Source organism: Nesoenas mayeri, assembly GCF_963082525.1.
Source record: "Nesoenas mayeri genome assembly, chromosome: 35".
NCBI lineage: Eukaryota > Metazoa > Chordata > Aves > Columbiformes > Columbidae > Nesoenas > Nesoenas mayeri.
This window is the reverse complement of record NC_137576.1, coordinates 45,744-59,969: the sequence shown is the minus strand read 5'-3', so window position 1 is coordinate 59,969 and position 14,226 is coordinate 45,744. Positions and strand designations below refer to the sequence as shown.

The 14,226-nt window shown below is 45.1% G+C and overlaps 1 gene segment (V, D, J or C); it reads left to right on the top strand.

Annotated features, from left to right (window-relative positions):
* Positions 1-11,636: 11,636 nt before the first annotated feature.
* On the top strand, positions 11,637-13,200 carry LOC308051256 (Ig mu chain C region-like). The segment is given in 3 exons: positions 11,637-11,670; positions 12,113-12,445; positions 12,800-13,200.
* Positions 13,201-14,226: the final 1,026 nt, after the last annotated feature.

Sequence of the window (14,226 nt, the reverse complement as noted above, 5' to 3'; positions counted from 1 at the left end):
AAATCCTGTCGTGTTTTGCCTCTTTGGGCTCAGTTTTGACCCAAATCTGGGCCCACTTCGGCTCTTCCATCCAATTTTGATCCAAATCTTGACATGTTTTGCCCCATTGGGCCAATTTTGACCCAAAATCTGAGCATGTTTTGCCCAGTTTCAACCCTAATCCAGGCACGAGTTGGTTCTTTGGGCTGAATTAACCCCAAATCCGTGCCCAGTTTTGCTCTTTGCTCCGATTCCTTGTCCTCCAACACCATTTCTTTCACCAACCCTGAGGTGAATTTTCCACTTCCCACCCTTTTTCCCACTAAAACCGGGGATATTTGGTTCTTACGGCCATTTCCAGCAGCCCCGGGGACGCTTTTGCCTTCGCGCCCGTTTTCATGGCAATTCTGAGGCGATTTGGGTCATTTTGGGCCGTTTTCATGGGCGTGTGGCCCCACGGGGGATTTTGTGTCACCCTGTGTCACCGTGGGAGCTGGTAGTGGTTGGGGTGCTTATCACAGTGACACAAGCGGTGACAAAAACTCCGCTCATTGACTTGTTCCCTCTTCCCCTTTTCTCACCCAAAATAGACACGCTTTTCCCCTCATCACCATTTTTACAGCGAATGTGGAGATGTTTAACCCTTTATTGGCAACTTCGCTGCAAACCCGGGGATGTTTTAATCTTATTGTGCTGATTTTGACCCGTATCAGGGGATTCTTTCCCTCTTTGGGCCAATTTGGACCCAAATCCTGTCATGTTTTGCCTCTTCGGGCTCAGTTTTGATGCAAATCTGGGCCCACTTTGGCTCTTCTATCCAGTTTGGATCCAAATCTTGGCACATTTTGCCCCATTGGGCCAATTTCAACCCAAATGTTTTGCCTCTTTGGGCCCAATTTTGACCCAAATCCTGCCATGTTTTCCTCTTTGGACCAAATTTTGACTCAAATCTGACCACACTTTGCCTCTTTGAGCCAATTTTGACTCAAATCTGGGCAAGTTTTGCCTCTTCAGGGTCAGTTTTCACCCAAATCTGGGCCCACTTTGTCTCTTCCATCCAGTTTTGACCCAAATCCTGTCATGTTTTGCCTCTTTGGGCCAATTAGATCCAAGTCTGGGCAAGTTTTGCCTCGTCTGGCTCTGTTTTGACCCAAATCTGGGCCCACTTCAGCTCTTCCATCCAATTTTGATCCAAATTTTGGCACATTTTCTCTCTTTGGGCCAATTTCGACCCAAAATCTGAGCATGTTTTGCAGTTTCAACCCCAATCCAGGCACGAGTTGGTTCTTTGGGCTGAATTAACCCCAAATCCGTGCCCAGTTTTGCTCTTTGCTCCGATTCCTTGTCCTCCAACACCATTTCTTTCACCAACCCTGAGGTGAATTTTCCACTTCCCACCCTTTTTCCCACTAAAACCGGCGATATTTGGTTCTTACGGCCATTTCCAGCAGCCCCGGGGACACTTTTGCCATCGCGCCTGTTTTCATGGCAATTCTGAGGCGATTTGGGTCATTTTGGGGGCGCTTTCATGGTCGTGTGGCCCCGCGGGGGATTTTGTGTCACCCTGTGTCACCGTGGGAACTGGTGCTGGTTGGGATACTACTGCTAATCACGGTGACACAAGCGGTGACAAAAACTCCGCTCATTGACTTGTTCCCTCTTCCCCTTTTCTCACCCAAAATAGAGACGCTTTTCCCCTCATCACCATTTTTACAGCGAATGTGGAGATGTTTAACCCTTTATTGGCAACTTGGCGGCAAACCCGGGGATGTTTTAATCTTATTGTGCTGATTTGGACCCGTATCAGGGGATTCTTTCCCTCTTTGGGCCAATTTGGACCCAAATCCTGTCATGTTTTGCCTCTTCGGGCTCAGTTTTGATGCAAATCTGGGCCCACTTTGGCTCTTCCATCCAGTTTGGATCCAAATCTTGGCACATTTTGCCCCATTGGGCCAATTTCAACCCAAATATTTTGCCTCTTTGGGCCCAATTTTGACCCAAATCCTGCCATGTTTTCCTCTTTGGACCAAATTTTGACTCAAATCTGACCACACTTTGCCTCTTTGAGCCAATTTTGACTCAAATCTGGGCAAGTTTTGCCTCTTCAGGGTCAGTTTTCACCCAAATCTGGGCCCACTTTGTCTCTTCCATCCAGTTTTGACCCAAATCCTGTCATGTTTTGCCTCTTTGGGCCAATTTGATCCAAGTCTGGGCAAGTTTTGCCTCGTCTGGCTCTGTTTTGACCCAAATCTGGGCCCACTTCAGCTCTTCCATCCAATTTTGATCCAAATTTTGGCACATTTTCTCTCTTTGGGCCAATTTCGACCCAAAATCTGAGCATGTTTTGCAGTTTCAACCCCAATCCAGGCACGAGTTGGTTCTTTGGGCTGAATTAACCCCAAATCCGTGCCCAGTTTTGCTCTTTGCTCCGATTCCTTGTCCTCCAACACCATTTCTTTCACCAACCCTGAGGTGAATTTTCCACTTCCCACCCTTTTACCACTAAAACCGGGGATATTTGGTTCTTACGGCCATTTCCAGCAGCCCCGAGGACACTTTTGCCATCGCACCCATTTTCATGGCAATTCTGAGGCGATTTGGGTCATTTTGGGGGCGTTTTCATGGACGTGAGGCCCCGCGGGGGATTTTGTGTCACCCTGTGTCACTGTGGGAACTGGTGCTGGTGCTGGTTGGTTTGCTGGTGATGCTTGGGTTGCTGTTGTTATCACGGTGACACAAGCGGTGACAAAAACTCCGCTCATTGACTTGTTCCCTCTTCCCCTTTTCTCACCCAAAATAGAGACGCTTTTCCCCTCATCACCATTTTTACAGTGAATATGGAGATGTTTAACCCTTTATTGGCAACTTGGCGGCAAACCCGGGGATGTTTTAATCTTATTGTGCTGATTTGGACCCGTATCAGGGGATTCTTTCCCTCTTTGAGCCAATTTGGACCCAAATCCTGTCATGTTTTGCCTCTTCGGGCTCAGTTTTGACCCAAATCTGGGCCCACTTCGGCTCTTCCATCCAATTTTGATCCAAATCTTGACACGTTTTGCCCCATTGGGCCAATTTCGACCCAAAATCTGAGCATGTTTTGCCCAGTTTCAACCCCAATCCAGGCACGAGTTGGTTCTTTGGGCTGAATTAACCCCAAATCCGTGCCCAGTTTTGCTCTTTGCTCCGATTCCTTGTCCTCCAACACCATTTCTTTCACCAACCCTGAGGTGAATTTTCCACTTCCCACCCTTTTTCCCACTAAAACCGGGGATATTTGGTTCTTACGGCCATTTCCAGCAGCCCCGGGGACGCTTTTGCCTTCGCGCCTGTTTTCACGGCAATTCTGAGGCGATTTGGGTCATTTTGGGGGCGTTTTCATGGGCGTGCAGCCCTGCGGGGGATTTTGTGTCACCCTGTGTCACCGTGGGAGCTGGTGCTGGTACTGGTGCTTATCACAGTGACACAAGCGGTGACAAAAACTCCACTCATTGACTTGTTCCCTCTTCCCCTTTTCTCACCCAAAATAGAGACGCTTTTCCCCTCATCACCATTTTTACAGTGAATATGGAGATGTTTAACCCTTTATTGGCAACTTGGCGGCAAACCCGGGGATGTTTTAATCTTATTGTGCTGATTTGGACCCGTATCAGGGGATTCTTTCCCTCTTTGAGCCAATTTGGACCCAAATCCTGTCGTGTTTTGCCTCTTTGGGCTCAGTTTTGACCCAAATCTGGGCCCACTTCAGCTTTTCCATCCAGTTTGGATCGAAATCCTGTCACGTTTTTCCCCATTGGGCTAATTTCATCCCAAATCCCGTCATGTTTTGCCTCATTGAGCCCAATTTTCACCCAAATCTGAGCACATTTTGCCTCTTTGAGCCAATTTAGACCCAAATCCTTTCGCCTTTTGCCTCTTTGAGCCAATTTAGACCAAAATCTGAGCACCCTTTGCCTCTTTGGGCCCAATTTTGACCCAAATCCTGTCATGTTTTGTCTCTTTGGGCCAATTTTGACCCAAATCCTGTCATGTTTTGCCTCATTGAGCCCAATTTTGACCCAAAGCTGAGCACCTTTTGCCTCTTTGGACCCAATTTTGACCCAAGTCCTCTCAAGTTTTGCCTCTTTGGGCCAATTTTGACCCAAATCTGAGCACCTTTTGCCTCTTTGGGCCAAATTTTGACACAAATCCTGTCATGTTTTGCCTCATTGAGCCCAATTTTGACCCAAATCTGAGCACATTTTGCATCTTTGAGCCAATTTGACCCAAATCCTGTCATGTTTTGCCCCTTCGGACCCAGTTTCAACCCCAATCCAGTTGCTCCGCTTCCCACTCCGGCCATTTTGGGTCAAAATCTGTTCCAAAAAAGCACAAAAACCACAAAACCCACTTATTTTTGGTCTGTTTTTAACTGCAGGTGCCCGAGCGCGTCCGCCCACCCCCCGAGACACAGTTTTTGTACGAAAAGAGGCGTTTTTGGGACCACGGTGCTGCTGGTTACATCGACGTCTGGGGCGCCGGAGTCGTCGTCACCGTCTCCTCCGGTGAGTCCTCGTCCCCCAATTGTCACCTCGGGGACCAATTTGGGTCATTTTCACCCCAAAATTTGGGCGGGAAGACTCAGCCCCCCCCCCGCCCCTTTAACGGCCCAAATGGCCCCGGGGCGGGAAAAATGGCGGGTCTGGGGCAAAATGTCGCGGTTTGGGGCAAAATGTTGCGGTTTAGGGCAAAATGTCGCGTTTTAGGGCATTTTGCGGGGGGAAATGGCCATTTAGAGGCGAAAAAGATGATTTTTGGCGACTATTTGAGGGAATTTTAGGGTCAAAAAGGTGATTTGGGGGATTATTTGAGGGGAAAAATTGACCCTGAGGGGATTTGGTGGCAGATTTGGGTAAAAAAGAGTCGATTTTAAGGTCTTTTTTTAAGGAGAAAATTAATCTGTAAGTGGTAAAATGGGAGATTTGGGGCAAAAATGTTTATTTTAGGGTCTATTTTAGGGCGATTTAATGGCAGATTTGGGCAAAAATGTTGATTTTAGAGTCTTTTTCTCGGGACAAAATAGGTGGTTTGTAAGTCAAAAATTGGTCAAAAGTTCCATTTCTAGGTGTTTTTCCAGGGCAAAATAATCATTTAGAAGCGGTTTGATGATCAAAAATTGGCCAAAAAGTGATTTTTTAGAGTTTTTATGGCAGAATTCAGGAAAAAAGTTCATTTTAAGGTCTTTTTTTGTGGAAAAAAAGAAATCTGGGGGCAATTCAGCTGCAAAAATGGTCCAAAAGCCCCTAAATTGGGCATTTTTAGGGGATTTTCTTTGAAAAAGTGTGAAATTTAGGGACAAAATGTCCAATTTGGCTTTAAAATAATGAGATTGAAATGAAAAATCTGACTTGAAACGACGAGTGAAAATTGAGGCGGATAAACTATATTTTAGGTCATTTCTCCATTATTTTTTGGGTCATTTTGGGCGATTTTGAGGTAAATTTGCTGGTGAAAATCCCTGAATTTTGGTCTCTATGAATTTGGTCGAATTTTGTCAGTTTTATCCCAACTTTCCTTGAAAATTCGTCATTTTTGGGGCTTTTGGTGCAATTTGTGGAGGTTTAGTCTCGGCTTAAACAAAAATCTTCATTTTAATGATATTTTGGGGGTGGTTTTAAGGTTTTTTTAACAACATCAAATAATTATTTTTTTAACCTTTCACTAATACAAAATTTCTAAATTCAAACAAAAAATTAGAGTTAATTTTCCCCCTAAATTTATCTCTTTTCTCATTAACGATCAATCAAACAAATGTTAAATTTTAATCGGGGACTTGACGAGTATTTTTACCCTTTTTGGCCCATTTTTGTGAATATAATATAATATAATATAATATAATATAATATAATATAATATAATATAATTTATATATAATATATAATATATAATATATAATATATAACATATAACATATAACATATAATATATAATATATAATATATAATATATAATATATAATATATAATATATAATATATAATATATAATATATAATATATAACATATAATATATAATATATAATATATAATAACAATTTTGTGAATTATATATAAATTTTCCCCCCAATTCACCATAAATATATTTTAAGAAAAAATACTTAAAATTTGAAGTCAAAATTACAGCACGACACCAAAATTTGAATTATTTACCCTGGTTATCGTAATGATAAAATAATCACAAAACCACCCATTTTTGGCCAATTTTTTGGCCATTAGAGCCGCAACATTCGCAACGACCCAAAGGTTGAAAAATATAAAGGAATTAGATTAAAAGTTGTTGTTTTCAGCCCCAAAATGGCCGATTTTCAGCCCGCAGGTGGCGGCTCCGCTTGGGTGCTTTTCGGCCCAAAATTGCCCAAAATAACCCGATTTCGATTTCGAAAACAACAAGAAAGGAGAAGTGGTTTTTTTGCCCCAATTCCCCCTTTTTTTGCATTGAAAATAAATCGAATTAAACAGGTTGAAAACAGCACCTGGTTTGGGGGAAAAACACCTTTTTTTAGTAAGTGAGGGGAAAACCAGCCACTTTGGGGTGAATTCGGGCTGTTTTGGGCAATTTTTCAGCCCAACTTTTATTGAGAAATAGTTCGATGTGGATGAAAAAATTCACTTGAAAAACTGATCATTTCAAATCGATTAAATAGGTTTTTGATTAACTCTCGATATATTTTAATAGATAAAAATATCAAATTAAAAATATTTACACATTTTAACAAATAGAAAATTTTATTTTAAAAATATAGATAGTTTTTAAAAGATAAAATTATATTTTAACATTCTTTATATTGATATATTAATAAATATATTATATTATATTATATTATATTATATTATATTATATTATATTATATTATATTATATTATATTATATTATATTATATTATATTATATTATATTATATTATATTATATTATATTATATTATATTACATTACATTATATTATATTATATTATATTATATTATATTATATTATACTATATTATAATTAATATATTAATATATAAAAATTTATAGAATATATTTAATATATAATGTATAAATAATATAATATAAAATTAATATACAATTTATATTACATTATATATTAATATATTAATCAAGATATATTAATTAATAGGTATTGATATCGATATCTTAATATATTGATACTAACATAATTAGTGCAATTAGTCGAATTTATTTATTAGCCCGATTAATATCATATATTAGCACAATTAATCTATTGATCCAGTTAACCTAATTAATACATTTATTAGTTTGATTAATCTAATATATTAGTCCAATTAATTTAATTAACACATCTATTAGTCCAATTAATCTAATTAATGAGACATCTTTGGCTTTTCAACCCTTATCAAGAACCCATTACCAGGACCCTATTAATTACCCTCGGGGGCTATTTACCCCCAGGGGCTATTTACAACCGCTAATTACGCTCAGGGCAATTAATTCAGTTTTGGGCATCCGGCGAGTGGTTTAACTAATTAATTTGGGGGATTTAATTAGTTCTCTCGGGGGATTTAATTAATTTGGGGGATTTAGTTAATGGGATTTTAACGAGATTTGGGGTCGAGTGAGGGGTGGTTGGGTGTTAATGAGCAGCGCTAATTAGGGGCTTAATTAGGGCTGGTTCACAGGTGTGGGGTCACTAATAAGAGTAATTAGGGGGATTAATTGGTTCCCAAGGGGCAGCTGGGCTGGTACTGGTTTGTACTGGTCCAGTACTGGCCTGACTGGTTTGTACTCGTCCAGTACTGGGCTGGTACTGGTTTGTACTGGGCTGGTACTGGTTTATACTGGGCAGTACTGGCCTGACAGGTTTGTACTGGGCTGGTACTGGTTTGTACTGGGCAGTACTGGCCTGTACTGGTTTGTACTGGGCTGGTACTGGCTTGTACTGGGCAGTACTGGTTTGTACTGGCCTGTACTGGTTTGTACTGGTCCAGTACTGGGCAGGTACTGGTTTGTACTGGCCGGTACTGGTCCAGTACTGGGCAGTACTGGTCTGTAGTGGGCTCGTACTGGCCTGTACTGGTTTGTACTGGCCTGTACTGGCTAGTACTGGTTTGTACTGGCCGGTACTGGTCCAGTACTGGGCAGTACTGGTCTGTAGTGGGCTCGTACTGGCCTGTACTGGTTTGTACTGGCCTGTACTGGCTAGTACTGGTTTGTACTGGCTAGTACTGCTTTGTACTGGCTGGTACTGGTCCAGTACTGGGCAGTACTGGTCTGTAGTGGGCTCGTACTGGGCTGTACTGGTTTTTACTGCGCTTTACTGGTTTGTACTGGGCTAGTACTGGTCTAAACTGGTTCTGAAGGGGTAGCTGTGGGGCGACTGGTTGGTACTCAGCAGTACTGGTTTGTACTGGTCCAGTACTGGTCTGGTACCGGTCTGGGGCAGCCAGTGCTGGTCCCAGTTTGTACTGATTTAAACTGGTTCTGAAGGGGTAGCTGTGGGGCAACTGGTTGGTACTGGGCAGTACTGGTTTGTACTGGTCCAGTACTGCGCTTTACTGGTTTGTACTGGGCTAGTACTGGTCTAAACTGGTTCTGAAGGGGTAGCTGTGGGGCGACTGGTTGGTACTGGGCAGTACTGATTTGTACTGGTCCAGTACTGGTCTGGTGCCGGTCTGGGGCAGCCAGTGCTGCTCCCAGGTTGTACCGGTCTGTACTGGTCTAAACTGGTTCTGAAGGGGCAACTATGGGGCGACGGGTCCGGTACTGGGCAGTACTGGTTTGTACTGGTCCGGTACTGGTTTAAACTAGTCTAAACTGGTTCTGAAGGGGTAGCTGTGGGGCAACTGGTCCAGTACTGGGTGGTACTGGTTTGTACTGGTCCAGTACTGGTCTGGTACCGGTCTGGGGCAGCCAGTGCTGGTCCCAGTTTGTACTGGTTTAAACTGGTTCTGAAGGGGCAGCTATGGGGCAACTGGTCGGTACTGGGCAGTACTGGTTTGTACTGGTCCGGTACTGGTCTGGTACCAGTCCCGGGCAGCCAGTGCTGGTCCCAGTTTGTACTGGTTTAAACTGATCTAAACTGGTTCTGAAGGAGCAGCTATGGGGCGACGGGTCCGGTACTGGGCAGTACTGGTTTGTACTGGTCCGGTACTGGTTTAAACTAGTCTAAACTGGTTCTGAAGGGGTAGCTGTGGGGCGACTGGTCCAGTACTGGGCAGTACTGGTTTGCACTGGTCCGGTACTTGTCTGGTACTGGTCTCGGGCAGCCAGTACTGGTCCCAGGTTGTATTGGGCTGGTACTGGTTTAAACTGGTTCTGAAGGGGCAGCTAAGGGCGACGGGTCTGGTACGGGGCAGTACTGGTTTGTACTGGTCCGGTACTGGGCAGTACTGGTTTGTACTGGTCCGGTACTGGTTTAAACTAGTCTAAACTAGTTCGGAAGGGGCAGCTATGGGGCAACTGGTCCAGTACTGGGCAGTACTGGTTTGTACTGGTCTGGTACTGGTCTGGGGCAGCCAGTGCTGGTCCCAGTTTGTACTGGTCTGTACTGGTTTAAACTAGTCTAAACTGGTTCTGAAGCGGCAGCTATGGGGCAACTGGTCTGGTACTGGGCAGTACTATTTTGTACTGGTCCGGTACTGGGCAGTACTGGTTTGTACTGGGCTGATACCGGTTTAAACTAGTCTAAACTGGTTCTGAAGGGGCAGCTATGGAGCAACTGGTCCAGTACTGGGCAGTACTGGTTTGCACTGGTCCGGTACTGGTCTGGTGCCGGTCTCGGGCAGCCAGTACTGGTCCCAGTTTGTACTGGTTTAAACTGGTTCTGAAGGGGTAGCTGTGGGGCGACTGGTCTGGTACTGGTACCAGTCTGTGCTGGCCCATACTGATCTGTACTGGTCTGTACTGGTCTGTGCGTGTCTAGTACTGGTCAGTACTGGTGTGTACTGGTCCTGGTCTGTACTGGTCTGGTACTGCTCTGTACTGGTCTCTGCTTGTCTGGTACTGGTCCCAGTTTGTACTGGTCCGGTACTGGTTCTGTATTGGTCCCAGTCTGTACTGGTCTGGTACTGGTTCTGTACTGGTCCCGGTTTCTGCTGGTCTGGTCCTAGTGTGTACTGGTCCTTACTGGTTCATACTTGTCTGCACTGGTCCCTGATGGCTTGCACGTGTCTGGTACTGGTCCTTACTGGTGTGTTTATATACCGGTCCCAGTTTATACTGGTCCATACTGGTCTATACTCGGCCATTTTACACCAAAACCAGAGAGTTTTTTGCCCCAAACTGGCACTTTTCCCCCCCGAACTATTATTACAATTATTCTTATCCCCGTTTTTCCCAAACCCGCCCGTTTTCTCCCCATTTCCCCCGTTCCAGCCTCCGCCAAAGCCCCTTGGCTGCTGCCGCTGTCCCCCTGCTCGTCCCTGTCCCCATCCCAGTACTCGGTGGCCTGTCTGGCCCTGGACTTCGTCCCCGACGCCGTCACCTTCGCCTGGAGCAGCAACGCCACCGGTGCCGTCACCGCCGGCGTCACCAACCACCGCAGTGTCGCCGTCACCCGCGGGGTCACCGGCGCCGTGTCCCACCTGGTGCGCCCCCTGCTGGAGGGGAAGGCGCAGCAGCCGTTCGTCTGCACCGCGCGTCACACCCAGGGGACGCGGAGCGTCCAGGTGACCAATCACGGTGAGTGGCACCCGGTGGCACCTCCGGTGTCACCTCCCCGTGTCCTGTCCTGTTGTCACCTCTTGGTGTCATATCCTGGTGTCACCCCCTGGTGTCACCTCCCCATGTCATGTCCCATTGTCACATCCCGGTGTTATGTTCCTGTGTCATGTCCCAGTTTCACCTTCCTGTGTCACTTCTCATTGTCACATCCCGGTGTCGTGAGCCGGTGTCACCTCCTGGTGTCACCTCCCCATGTCACAGCTCAGTGTCATGTCCCATTGTCACCTCCCTGTGTCACCTCCTGGTGTCACCACCCCAGTGTCATGTAATAGTGTCACCTCTCCGGGTCACATCCTTGTGTCACATCCCATTGTCACACCTCAGTGTCATGTCCTTTTGTCACCTCCCCGTGTCACCTCCTTGTGCCATGTCCTGGTGCCATCTCCCCGTGTCACCTCCCACTGTAACAACCCAGTGTCACCTCCATGTGTCATATCCTGGTGTCACCTCCCGGTGTGACATCCCAGTGTCACCTCCTGCTGTCACCCCGCCATGTCACCTCTCCATGTCTCTCCCTGGTGTCACACCCCATTGTCCCCTTCCATTGTCACCTCCCCATGTCACCCCCGTTGTCACCCTCCCGTGTCACCCCACTGTCCCCCCTCCTACCTCCTGACTCACCCCCTTTCTTTTTGTCCCCCACAGGTCCCGCTCCCCCCATCCCCACCATCCCCTCTGTCCCCATCGTCACCCTCTACCCCCCGTCCCGTGAGGACTTCCAGGGTCCCTTCCGCAACGCCACCCTCCTGTGTCAAATCTGGGGCCACCGTGTCCCCCCGGCCACCATCCGTTGGCTCCGCGACGGCACCACCCTCGTCACCGGTGTCACCACCGACCCCTCGGTGCCCTCGGGCGGCGCCTACGTCACCATCAGCCGCGCCGGTGTCACCGAGGCCGAGTGGGACGCGGGGACTGTCTACACGTGTCAGGTCGGGGACGAGATGAGGAACACGAGCAAAGGGACTGAGTGCAGATGTAAGTGACGATTTGGGGACAATGGGGACATTGTTTTGGGGGGAAAACACCTCATAGTTCTGGGGGATCCCACCTGGGATGTCAGCCATGAGTTTTGGGGACAATCTGGGGACAACGGGGACGATGTTTTGGGAGAAAGCACCTCAGAGTTCTAGGGGATCCCATCTGGGATGTCAACCCTGAGTTTTAGGGACAATGGAATAATTTGGGGACAACAAGGACATCGTTTTGGGGGAAAACCACCCAAAATGAGCATCAGTTCTAGGGAATCCCATCTGGGACGTCAACCATGAGTTTTGGGGACAACGGGGGTGTTGTTTTGGGAGAAAGCACCTCAAAGTTCTGGGGGATCCCATCTGGGACGTCAACTATGAGTTTTAGGGACAATGGGACATTGTTTTGGGGGGAAACCACCCCAAATAACCACCGTATCTTCTCATAGATGAACCGCCCAATCCCAGCGGCGATGGCATCGTTGTCCGCGCCGTCCCCCCGCGATTCGCCGACATCTTCACGGACCAATCGGCCAAGTTGACGTGCCGGGTCCTCAACCTCCCCTACGTCCAGGGATTGGGCATTTCCTGGTTGAAGGAAACGGGCGACCAATTGGAAACCAAGATATCCAATCAGGTCCTCCAACCCAACGGGCTACTCATGGTGGAGGGCGTGGCCACCGTCTGCGCCGACGAATGGGACACCGGCGACGCCTACACCTGCAATGTCACCCACCCCGAGCTGGTCTTCCCCACACAGGTCACTCTGCAGAAGACACCGGGTGAGTTTTTTGGGGGGGAAATTTGGGGAAATTGGGGTAATTACATCAACGTTTAATTTTGAAAAATTGGGGAAATTGGGGTAATTACATCAACATTTAATTTTGCAAATTTTGGGGAAATTGGTGCGATCGCACCAGCTTTTATTTTTGCTCAATTGAAAAAAAATGCAGACACAATCTCAAAACATATTTTGCAACATTTTAAACAAAAATAGATACAACCTCGCTATATATTTTGCAAGATTTTGAGTAAACGATTAAATTCTGATGCAAAATTTTGTGAAACGGCCGAAACTGGCCGCGATTTCGCCATTTTTTGGCCGATTTGACTGAATGTTGCTCGTTTCCCCCCAGCGCACGACGCCCGGGCGCCCTCGCTCTACGTCCTCCCCCCGCCGCCCGAGCAGGTTTCGCTGCGCGAAAGCGTCACCGTCACCTGTTTGGTGACGGATTTCAACCCCCAGGACGTGCTGGTTCGCTGGTTGCGCAACGGGGAGCCGCTGGATCCTGCCCACTACGTCACCTTCCCGCCCGTCCCGGCCAATCGGGGCGCTCCGGGCGGCGCTTACGTCACCTACAGCGCCCTGAGGGTGACGAGCGAGGAGTGGGGGGCGGGGAACGTCTTCACGTGTCTGGTGGGACACGAGCGGCTCCCCCTGCGGCTCGCCCAGAAATCCGTGGACAGGAACTCCGGTAAAGCCGCCGCCGTCAACGTCTCGCTCGTCCTCGCCGACTCCGCTGCCGCCTGTTACTGAACCCGGCGGCTTTTCACCCAAATCGCTTGGGTGGAGTTGTGGGGGGAGGGGAGGGAAATGGGGCGTTTGGAGGTGGAGGCAACGGAAAAAATAATAAAAATGTGGAAAAATTAGGTGGATCTCGAAAAAAATTGGGTTTTTGACAAAGACGGCGCGTTCTTGAAAAAAAAACGTGATTAACGGTTAAAAATTTGGTGGGTTTTGGAAAAATACGGTGGATTTTAAAATGTTAATTTCAAAAATACGGCGGGTTTTTAAAAATTCATTTCAAAAATACGGCGGGTTTTTGAAAATTCAGTTCAAAAATACGGCGGATTTTTAAAATATTAATTTCAAAAATATGGCGGATTTTTGAAAATTCATTTAAAAAATATGGCGGGTTTTTAAAAATTCATTTCAAAAATACGATGGATTTTTAAAAAATATCCATTTCAAAAAATTGATGGTTTTTAAACAAATATTAATTTCAAAGAGATGATGGATTTTTTAAAATATTCATTTCAAAAATATGGTGATTTTTTAATTATTCTTTTCAAAATATTTTAAATGTTAATGTCAACATATTTTTGAATATTAATTTTTATAATTTTATAATATTTTTAATTTTTTAATTTTAATATTTTAATTGAATATTTTTGAATATTAATTCCAAAATATTTTTAAATCTTAATTTCAAAATATTTTAAAATTTATTTTTAAATTTTAAAAATATTAATTTTGAAATATTTTCAAAAATTAATTTTAAATTATTTTAAAATATATGAATTTTTAAAAATCCAACAGATTTGGGAAAAATTCAACTGGTTTCAAAAAAATCACAAGTTTTCAAAAATACCAGGAATTTTAAAAAAAACACAAGGAATTTTTTTTTAAATACAATAAATTTTTAAAAACACAATATTTTTTTAAAAAAATACTATAATATTTTTAAAATACTATAATTTTTTTTTAATGGGATAAATTATTTAAAAACCCCAAGAAATTTTTGAAATTTTGAATTTTCAAAACGCTTCAATTTGCCGAAAG